The sequence below is a fragment of the Silene latifolia genome, chromosome X (genome assembly GCF_048544455.1).
Source record: "Silene latifolia isolate original U9 population chromosome X, ASM4854445v1, whole genome shotgun sequence".
Taxonomy (NCBI): domain Eukaryota; kingdom Viridiplantae; phylum Streptophyta; class Magnoliopsida; order Caryophyllales; family Caryophyllaceae; genus Silene; species Silene latifolia.
This window is the reverse complement of record NC_133537.1, coordinates 216,657,899-216,670,190: the sequence shown is the minus strand read 5'-3', so window position 1 is coordinate 216,670,190 and position 12,292 is coordinate 216,657,899.

Genomic DNA, 12,292 nt, shown 5'->3' with positions numbered 1-12,292 from the left:
CAATCTCCTTTTTCCTCTTTATGTTAATGACTATGTGGCTTTATTTTGATTGATGCGGTAAAAACAATGTGAATTTAGGATTGCATTTAGTTTATTTGGCATATTAATTGGTAGAATCATATGCATTAGGATGTTTATATGTTAGTTGCATCATGGCATGTAGTTGCATGTTAGAAAAATTTTGCGAAACCGTCTACTTGGGAAGCTTGACAAGTGTATATAGGCCCTAGTAGATGCTTTTTCTTCTTAAGACTTTGCTTGTTAGAATACTTGTAAAACACCCTAGGATGTGTCATGCTAGTATCCTTTGACCCATGGATTAAGGCCTAGTTAAGAGTACCTTGTGGTGTGATAACTCCTTGGCTACCGATTATTCCAAGGTGACCCTTGAAACCATGCATCCATCATCCATGTTCTACCACATTTTTGTCATCAAAGGGAATGGGCACAAAAAGAAATCAATTTGAGTTCAATGAAATGAAAAGTGAAAGAAAGTTTGCAAAAATGCATCAAATGAAAAGAGGAGCAAAAATAGAACTCCTATGCTTCAAATATAAGCCACCCTCACTACATATGGGGTGACTTTGAAAATGTTCAAAAGAAATGCAAAGAAAAGTTGAAAGTTGTCAAGTGTTGAATTGCCAAAAATCAAAAAGAAATGGCAAAAGAAAGTGTTCTCAAATGTTATATGCCACAAGAAATTGGGGGGAAAAACAACAACAAAAGAAAACTCCCAAAATGAAACTCAAATTCTATCGATCCTTTTATCCATCGTATCCATTTTTGTGCATGGTAGAGAGGGGACGACCTTCTTCTTGTCTAGGCAAGAGGGGAAATTCCGCGATCCTCCAGTGTTTCTAACACCATAGGGAGTCTATTCTTGACAAAAGCATTTAACGATTGAGGACAAAGGTACCCTAGCTTAACACAACTTGGAGGTGATTTATTGGTATCCTTCTAGGCTTAGTAGTTTGAAGAAATTGCATCTATGAAGGAGTGTGTACCCTTGAATTGCTTCCCTTGTAGATAATTTCCGCCACTTAGATGAGGAAAGTGGCTATTCTTTTATAGATGCATCCATTACTTGTTTTGTGTGCTTTAATGTTTGGATGTATCGCCATTTTGGCAAGCCCCACCTTGCCTTGCAAGAAGGCATCCTACCTCATGGTTGTCTTGTTGTGAGTTGAAGGGGCGGAGTGCGACCCGCTAATTGTCTCATATCGGCTATATTAGTAGGCTAGTTTAAATAAAGGTCTAGTTTTTGTCACCTCTTTACTCGGGACGAGTAAAGGTTCGGTTTGGGGATATTTGATGTGAACATTATTTGCGCATATTTAGTCCCCTAATTGAGCCTATTTTGCATACTATTATAACATTTCATGGCCATTTTATCCGTCAAAACCTTCCTATTTGCTTTTCTATCACATTTCATATGTTTTGTAGAAAAGGAGATAATAAGGCGGAAATTCCCGTCTTTCGTGCATATTTGGAAGCTTATTGATGATATTAGATGGACTAGTATGAAGAGGAGGCAATAATGATGACCAAAGGCGTAGGAATAAAGTGTATATAGAAGGATCAAAGGGTTAAAAGTAAGAATGACGAGAGGGAAGGCATTACAAGAAGAAATCGCTCGAAACCCGAACCAAGGGTTGCGCCTTTGGCTCTGAAAATATGCTAGATGGAACGGCGTTGAAAAAACAAGTGATCTAGGCTTTTGAATCACTCCAATAGGAGCCCGGATGAGAAAATGACGTCCGTTTTACAATTCGAGGTCAAACAAAGAAGTCGTTTCGGGAATCCCGCGTCTTAGGCGTAAGACGCCCGTCTTCTCAAGAAGACGCCCATATTCCTCCAAATCCGCCCGTCTTCCCCTCTCTTTTTGTCCGAGCGTCTTGCTCCAAATCCGCCCGTCTTCCCCTGCTACAATCCGCCCGTCCCGATACCAATCCGCCCGGATTCCTTTACAGCAATTTTCGTGTTCTTCAAGCTCCGTGAAAGACGCCCTTCCTTCAAAAGGTACCGGCGTCTCCCTGCTCCAATCTAAAAAGTGTAATTACTAATTTAGCCTTAGTTAACCTAATGAATCCTTACTATATATACCCCATTTGTAATAATCAAACCATCAAGTTTTCATTAGGTTAATTCAATCCTTCTTTAGATTAGATTAGGAGTAGATTAAAATAGATTACTCTTCAATATTTCCACAAATTACACATTAATCTTTCCTTTAATCATTGTTCAAGTTTATTATTGAGTAATTCAAGTTTATTATTGGGTAATTAGAAGATTATTGGGTTTATTGGGAGATTGACAACCTTCCATCAATCATCAAGTTCTTCTTTATTCTTTGCATTATTATTTTGGAATCTCCATAGGTATAATTCTCTCAATCATTGTTTTAATTATTGTTAATCTTTCTTACTTGTTCATCATGTTTGGCTTTGTTAGTATGATTGACAACCTTATTAACATGTTAAACTTGATCATGAGTGAGTAGTTACTTAGCTAGGATTAATGGGTAATTAGGGGAAATAAACATGGGGAATGATTCATGCTTAATCTAATATGCTTCCATAATTAATTTGCTTGCTTGTTGTGATTTCAACTTATGCACATGTTATGTTTGATTAAATGCTAAGCCTATGAATCCTTGCATTTACAACCATCACTTATCTTTTCAATGAGACTTGTAAGACATAAACCAACTCGAGTCTCATTAGACCATGCATATAGTTGGATAGGGAGGATTAAGTCGACTTGTAGGTGTTGTATAATCTAATCGATTCGGCTCTGGGACCCAAACCTTCTTAGGATTGTAAGATATAAACCAACCCGATCCATCATAACAATAATTGCTTGCATCTAGTAGGAAACATGTTTGTGTGATCAACTCCCATGAATCCCTTATGAACCCATGATATCCTAGCGTTTTTAATCAATTGTTTACATCTTTCCTTTTGTTACTTGTTTATTGCTTTTATTAGATTAGAATCATCAACCCATTATAATTATGACAACCTCAAGCACAACCATAATTAGATTGAATAATTTGAGTAACCACCGTCCCATGGATCGACCTCGACTTACCGCTAACTAGTTGTTTGTTGAGTATTATAAATGTGTTTGATTGGATGTGACCCGACGACATCACCCATCAAAATGGCGCCGTTGCCGGGGACGATGTTGTTTATTTGAATTGTTCTTTTGTCTAGTTTTAGTTGTGCTTCTTTTTCTTGAGTTTTATTGTACTTGTTCTATTTCACATGCTCAACATGTCTACATTCAATTTTTGGCAATATGAAAATGAGTCATTTGATAAATATGTTGCAAGATTTGAAGATTATATGACTCATGCTTGGCATCATGGTTTTACTATTTCAAATTATGAAGCATGTTGTGTTGTTTATAATAGCATGAACCTTGAAACCCGCAACTTGGCATTTCACTTGAGTGGTGGTAGGATATGTGAGATGAGTTGTGAGGAATTTTGGGAATTTGTTGAGTTCATGACCATTCACTGTCTTAAGCAAATTATACATGACATCTTTGAGAGTGCCAAGGAAGGTATGGAAGTGATAAAAGCCACATTTCAAAAATTCATTGAGGAAAACTATGATGAAAATGAGATTTGTGAGGATGAGAAACCTTCCTATAACCTTGAGCCAACCCACTTTGTCCACAAAATTACCCCACCTTGGGAAGATGGAGTGCTAGATGAGGAGAGTGATGATGAGGAGGAGTATATTCTTGATTATGAAACTAATGCTTGGATGCCGTCATCCTACTCTTCTTGTGTTTCAATGAAATCAACCTCCATGAAATTTGATGTTAATGGGCAAAGTGAGAATGATATGGATGAGAGATTGAGAGAAAACTCACCCTTTGAGGATGACATATTTGAGGGAGACAATTGTGTTGAACTTGGTGAGCCTTGTTACGACAACCCCTTTGATAATGGACCTTGTTGGGATGAGGAATATGATGAGGATATTTGGGAACCCCAAATAGACACCCTTAAAATCATCTTGGATGATAATGAGAGTACTTGCATTGAATGTGGTGATTTTGACTATTTGGAGGATGAGTTGAGAGAATTGCCAACCAACTACCCATTTCATGTTCCTTCCATCCATCATTTCTCTTATGATTTTTGTCATAATATTCTTGACATGCTTGTTCGGTCTTTTACTTGGGCATTCTTAAATTGCATAATCTTGTGTTGCTATGCATGCCTATTCATGTCCCACTCCCAAGAATTTGACCGACTTCTATGTGCTTTGAGTGCTAGTTATAATCTTCCATGAAATTGTTTAAAGATAATCCTTGGTTTGATGGAGTTCCTTAATAACCATTAATTTGTATATATGCATTTAGTGTAGTTTGCATTGTATTATATCTCGCATGATTCATGTAGTTAGTTGCATATAGACTAGAATTCATGCATAATCACTAATGACCAATCCTATTCTTTTCTACACTAGAGATAGTGTTTAAATCGGTTTGGGGAGGTTTGATCATAAGTGACTTAAGCATTTAGCATGCATCATATAATATAGTTTAGTTTGCATTCATTTGTTATATTTGTCATATAGAATTGCATTTAGTTAGAGCATGCATTCATTCATATCATATCATTGCATTTGCACTTTGTTTCAAAAAAAAAAAAATGTATTTCCTTTTTTTCCTACTCCTACATGTACATTGAGGACAATGTCCAAAATAAAGTGGGAGATGGGAATTTATATTCCAAAAATGATAAAAATTGAAAAATTTTGAAAAATCCCAAAAATATGTCTTTTAATTTCATAAAAACAAAACCCATAAAAATTTGAAAAATTTAAAAATCCAAAAACAAGTTCATTTCCTTTGTAGTGTAGTCATGTATATATTATTGCATATATTGTGTTTGTTCATCCTTGTTCACATTGATTGACTACGCCACATCCGAGACATGAGGATATTGAAGACCGCATGGTATGATCTTTCCAATCTCCTTTTTCCTCTTTATGTTAATGACTATGTGGCTTTATTTTGATTGATGCGGTAAAAACAATGTGAATTTAGGATTGCATTTAGTTTATTTGGCATATTAGTTGGTAGAATCATATGCATTAGGATGTTTATATGTTAGTTGCATCATGGCATGTAGTTGCATGTTAGAAAAATTTTGCGAAACCATCTACTTGGGAAGCTTGACAAGTGTATATAGGCCCTAGTAGATGCTTTTTCTTCTTAAGACTTTGCTTGTTAGAATACTTGTAAAACACCCTAGGATATGTCATGCTAGTATCCTTTGACCCATGGATTAAGGCCTAGTTAAGAGTACCTTGTGGTGTGATAACTCCTTGGCTACCGTTTATTCCAAGGTGACCCTTGAAACCATGCATCCATCATCCATGTTCTACCACATTTTTGTCATCAAAGGGAATGGGCACAAAAAGAAATCAATTTGAGTTCAATAAAATGAAAAGTGAAAGAAAGTTTGCAAAAATGCATCAAATGAAAAGAGGAGCAAAAATAAAACTCTTATGCTTCAAATATAAGCCACCCTCACTACATATGGGGTGACTTTGAAAATGTTCAAAAGAAATGCAAAGAAAAGTTGAAAGTTGTCAAGTGTTGAATTGCCAAAAATCAAAAAGAAATGGCAAAAGAAAGTGTTCTCAAATGTTATATGCCACAAGAAATTGGGGGGAAAAACAACAACAAAAGAAAACTCCCAAAATGAAACTCAAATTCTATCGATCCCTTTATCCATCGTATCCATTTTTGTGCATGGTAGAGAGGGGACGACCTTCTTCTTGTCTAGGCAAGAGGGGGAATTCCGCGATCCTCTAGTGTTTCTAACACCATAGGGAGTCTATTCTTGACAAAAGCATTTAACGATTGAGGACAAAGGTACCCTAGCTTAACACAACTTGGAGGTGATTTATTGGTATCCTTCTAGGCTTAGTAGTTTGAAGAAATTGCATCTATGAAGGAGTGTGTACCCTTGAATTGCTTCCCTTGTAGATAATTTCCGCCACTTAGATGAGGAAAGTGGCTATTCTTTTGTAGATGCATCCATTACTTGTTTTGTGTGCTTTAATGTTTGGATGTATCGCCATTTTGACAAGCCCCACCTTGCCTTGCAAGAAGGCATCTTACCTCATGGTTGTCTTGTTGTGAGTTGAAGGGGCGGAGTGAGACCCGCTAATTGTCTCATATCGGCTATATTAGTAGGCTAGTTTAAATAAAGGTCTAGTTTTTGTCACCTCTTTACTCGGGACGAGTAAAGGTTCGGTTTGGGGATATTTGATGTGAACATTATTTGCGCATATTTAGTCCCCTAATTGAGCCTATTTTGCATACTATTATAACATTTCATGGCCATTTTATCCGTCAAAACCTTCCTATTTGCTTTTCTATCGCATTTCATATGTTTTGTAGAAAAGGAGATAATAAGGCGGAAATTCCCGTCTTTCGTGCATATTTGGAAGCTTATTGATTATATTAGATGGACTAGTATGAAGAGGAGGCAATAATGATGACCAAAGGCGTAGGAATAAAGTGTATATAGAAGGATCAAAGGGTTAAAAGTAAGAATGACGAGAGAGAAGGCATTACAAGAAGAAATCGCTCGAAACCCGAACCAAGGGTCGCCCCTTTGGCTCTGAAAATATTCTAGATGGAACGGCGTTGAAAAAACAAGTGCTCTAGGCTTTTGAATCACTCCAATAGGAGTCCGGATGAGAAAATGACGTCCGTTTTACAATCCGAGGTCAAACAAAGAAGCTGTTCGGGAATCCGCGCGTCTTAGGCAGAAGACGCCCGTCTTCTCAAGAAGACGCCCATATTCCTCCAAATCCGCCCGTCTTCCCCTCTCTTTTTGTCCGAGCGTCTTGCTCCAAATCCGCCCGTCTTCCCCTGCTACAATCCGCCCGTCCCGATACCAATCCGCCCGGATTCCTTTCTGACAATTTTCGTGTTCTTCAAGCTCGTGAAAGACGCCCTTCCTTCAAAAGATACCGGCGTCTCCCTGCTCCAATCTAAAAAGTGTAATTACTAATTTAGCCTTAGTTAACCTAATGAATCCTTACTATATATACCCCATTTGTAATAATCAAACCATCAAGTTTTCATTAGGTTAATTCAATCCTTCTTTAGATTAGATTAGGAGTAGATTAAAATAGATTACTCTTCAATATTTCCACAAATTACACATTAATCTTTCCTTTAATCATTGTTCAAGTTTATTATTGAGTAATTCAAGTTTATTATTGGGTAATTAGAAGATTATTGCGTTTATTGGGAGATTGACAACCTTCCATCAATCATCAAGTTCTTCTATTATTCTTTGCATTATTATTTTGGAATCTCCATAGGTATAATTCTCTCAATCATTGTTTTAATTATTGTTAATCTTTCTTACTTGTTCATCATGTTTGGCTTTGTTAGTATGATTGACAACCTTATTAACATGTTAAACTTGATCATGAGTGCGTAGTTACTTAGCTAGGATTAATGGGTAATTAGGGGAAATAAACATGGGGAATGATTCATGCTTAATCTAATATGCTTCCATAATTAATTTGCTTGCTTGTTGTGATTTCAACTTATGCACATGTTATGTTTGATTAAATGCTAAGCCTATGAATCCTTGCATTTACAACCATCACTTATCTTTTCAATGAGACTTGTAAGACATAAACCAACTCGAGTCTCATTAGACCATGCATATAGTTGGATAGGGAGGATTAAGTCGACTTGTAGGTGTTGTACAATCTAATCGATTCGGCTCCGGGACCCAAACCTTCTTAGGATTGTAAGATATAAACCAACTCGGTCCATCATAACAATAATTGCTTGCATCTAGTAGGAAACATGTTTGTGTGATCAACTCCCATGAATCCCTTATGAACCCATGATATCCTAGCATTTTTAATCAATTGTTTACATCTTTCCTTTTGTTACTTGTTTATTGCTTTTATTAGATTAGAATCATCAACCCATTATAATTGTGACAACCTCAAGCACAACCATAATTAGATTGAATAATTTGAGTAACCACCGTCCCATGGATCGACCTCGACTTACCGCTAACTAGTTGTTTGTTGAGTATTATAAATGTGTTTGATTGGATGTGACCCGACGACATCACCCATCAAAATGGCGCCGTTGCCGGGGACGGTGTTGTTTATTTGAATTGTTCTTTTGTCTAGTTTTAGTTGTGCTTCTTTTTCTTGAGTTTTATTGTACTTGTTCTATTTCACATGCTCAACATGTCTACATTCAATTTTTGGCAATATGAAAATGAGTCATTTGATAAATATGTTGCAAGATTTGAAGATTATATGACTCATGCTTGGCATCATGGTTTTACTATTTCAAATTATGAAGCATGTTGTGTTGTTTATAATGGCATGAACCTTGAAACCCGCAACTTGGCATTTCACTTGAGTGGTGGTAGGATATGTGAGATGAGTTGTGAGGAATTTTGGGAATTTGTTGAGTTCATGACCATTCACTGTCTTAAGCAAATTATACATGACATCTTTGAGAGTGCCAAGGAAGGTATGGAAGTGATAAAAGCCACATTTCAAAAATTCATTGAGGAAAACTATGATGAAAATGAGATTTGTGAGGATGAGAAACCTTCCTATAACCTTGAGCCAACCCACTTTGTCCACAAAATTACCCCACCTTGGGAAGATGGAGTGTTAGATGAGGAGAGTGATGATGAGGAGGAGTATATTCTTGATTATGAAACTAATGCTTGGATGCCGTCATCCTACTCTTCTTGTGTTTCAATGAAATCAACCTCCATGGAATTTGATGTTAATGGGCAAAGTGAGAATGATATGGATGAGAGCTTGAGAGAAAACTCACCCTTTGAGGATGACATATTTGAGGGAGACAATTGTGTTGAACTTGGTTAGCCTTGTTACGACAACCCCTTTGATAATGGACCTTGTTGGGATGAGGAATATGATGAGGATATTTGGGAACCCCAAATAGACACCCTTAAAATCACCTTGGATGATAATGAGAGTACTTGCATTGAATGTGGTGATTTTGACTATTTGGAGGATGAGTTGAGAGAATTGCCAACCAACTACCCATTTCATGTTCCTTCCATCCATCATTTCTCTTATGATTTTTGTCATAATATTCTTGACATGCTTGTTCGGTCTTTTACTTGGGCATTCTTAAATTGCATAATCTTGTGTTGCTATGCATGCCTATTCATGTCCCACTCCCAAGAATTTGACCGACTTCTACGTGCTTTGAGTGCTAGTTATAATCTTCCATGAAATTGTTTAAAGATAATCCTTGGTTTGATGGAGTTCCTTAATAACCATTAATATGTATATATGAATTTAGTGTAGTTTGCATTGTATTATATCTCGCATGATTCATGTAGTTAGTTGCATATAGACTAGAATTCATGCATAATCACTAATGACCAATCCTATTCTTTTCTACACTAGAGATAGTGTTTAAATCGGTTTGGGGAGGTTTGATCATAAGTGACTTAAGCATTTAGCATGCATCATATAATATAGTTTAGTTTGCATTCATTTGTTATATTTGTCATATAGAATTGCATTTAGTTAGAGCATGCATTCATTCATATCATATCATTGCATTTGCACTTTGTTTCAAAAAAAAAAAAAAATGTATTTCCTTTTTTTCCTACTCCTACATGTACATTGAGGACAATGTCCAAAATAAAGTGGGAGATGGGAATTTATATTCCAAAAATGATAAAAATTGAAAATTTTTGAAAAATCCCAAAAATATGTCTTTTAATTTCATAAAAACAAAACCCATAAAAATTTGAAAATTTTAAAAATCCAAAAACAAGTTCATTTCCTTTGTAGTGTAGTCATGTATATATTATTGTATATATTGTGTTTGTTCATCCTTGTTCACATTGATTGACTACGCCACATCCGAGGCATGAGGATATTGAAGACCGCATGGTATGATCTTTCCAATCTCCTTTTTCCTCTTTATGTTAATGACTATGTGGCTTTATTTTGATTGATGCGGTAAAAACAATGTGAATTTAGGATTGCATTTAGTTTATTTGGCATATTAGTTGGTAGAATCATATGCATTAGGATGTTTATATGTTAGTTGCATCATGGCATGTAATTGCATGTTAGAAAAATTTTGCGAAACCGTCTACTTGGGAAGCTTGACAAGTGTATATAGGCCCTAGTAGATGCTTTTTCTTCTTAAGACTTTGCTTGTTAGAATACTTGTAAAACACCCTAGGATGTGTCATGCTAGTAACCTTTGACCCATGGATTAAGGCCTAGTTAAGAGTACCTTGTGGTGTGATAACTCCTTGGCTACCGTTTATTCCAAGGTGACCCTTGAAACCATGCATCCATCATCCATGTTTTACCACATTTTTGTCATCAAAGGGAATGGGCACAAAAAGAAATCAATTTGAGTTCAATGAAATGAAAAGTGAAAGAAAGTTTGCAAAAATGCATCAAATGAAAAGAGGAGCAAAAATAAAACTCCTATGCTTCAAATATAAGCCACCCTCACTACATATGGGGTGACTTTGAAAATGTTCAAAAGAAATGCAAAGAAAAGTTGAAAGTTGTCAAGTGTTGAATTGCCAAAAATCAAAAAGAAATAGCAAAAGAAAGTGTTCTCAAATGTTATATGCCACAAGAAATTGGGGGGAAAAACAACAACAAAAGAAAACTCCCAAAATGAAACTCAAATTCTATCGATCCCTTTATCCATCGTATCCATTTTTGTGCATGGTAGAGAGGGGACGACCTTCTTCTTGCCTAGGCAAGAGGGGGAATTCCGCGATCCTCCAGTGTTTCTAACACCATAGGGAGTCTATTCTTGACAAAAGCATTTAACGATTGAGGACAAAGGTACCCTAGCTTAACACAACTTGGAGGTGATTTATTGGTATCCTTCTAGACTTAGTAGTTTGAAGAAATTGCATCTATGAAGGAGTGTGTACCCTTGAATTGCTTCCCTTGTAGATAATTTCCGCCACTTAGATGAGGAAAGTGACTATTCTTTTGTAGATGCATCCATTACTTGTTTTGTGTGCTTTAATGTTTGGATGTATCGCCATTTTGGCAAGCCCCACCTTGCCTTGCAAGAAGGCATCCTACCTCATGGTTGTCTTGTTGTGAGTTGAAGGGGCGGAGTGAGACCCGCTAATTGTCTCATATCGGCTATATTAGTAGGCTAGTTTAAATAAAGGTCTAGTTTTTGTCACCTCTTTACTCGGGACGAGTAAAGGTTCGGTTTGGGGATATTTGATGTGAACATTATTTGCACATATTTAGTCCCCTAATTGAGCCTATTTTGCATACTATTATAACATTTCATGGCCATTTTATCCGTCAAAACCTTCCTATTTGCTTTTCTATCGCATTTCATATGTTTTGTAGAAAAGGAGATAATAAGGCGGAAATTCCCGTCTTTCGTGCATATTTGGAAGCTTATTGATGATATTAGATGGACTAGTATGAAGAGGAGGCAATAATGATGACCAAAGGCGTAGGAATAAAGTGTATATAGAAGGATCAAAGGGTTAAAAGTAAGAATGACGAGAGGGAAGGCATTACAAGAAGAAGTCGCTCGAAACCCGAACGAAGGGTTGCTCCTTTGGCTCTGAAAATATGCTAGATGGAACGGCGTTGAAAAACAAGTGATCTAGGCTTTTGAATCACTCCAATAGGAGTCCGGATGAGAAAATGACGTCCGTTTTACAATCCGAGGTCAAACAAAGAAGCTGTTCGGGAATCCGCGCGTCTTGTGCGTAAGACGCCCGTCTTCTCAAGAAGACGCCCATATTCCTCCAAATCCGCCCGTCTTCCCCTCTCTTTTTGTCCGAGCGTCTTGCTCCAAATCCGCCCCGTCTTCCCTCGCTACAATCCGCCCGTCCCGACACCAATCCGCCCGGATTCCTTTACAGCAATTTTCGTGTTCTTCAAGCTCCGTGAAAGACGCCCTTCCTTCAAAAGATACCGGCGTCTCCCTGCTCCAATCTAAAAAGTGTAATTACTAATTTAGCCTTAGTTAACCTAATAAATCCTTACTATATATACCCCATTTGTAATAATCAAACCATCAAGTTTTCATTAGGTTAATTCAATCCTTCTTTAGATTAGATTAGGAGTAGATTAAAATAGATTACTCTTCAATCTTTCCACAAATTACACATTAATCTTTCCTTTAATCATTGCTCAAGTTTATTATTGAGTAATTCAAGTTTATTATTGGGTAATTAGAAGATTATTGGGTTTATTGGGAGATT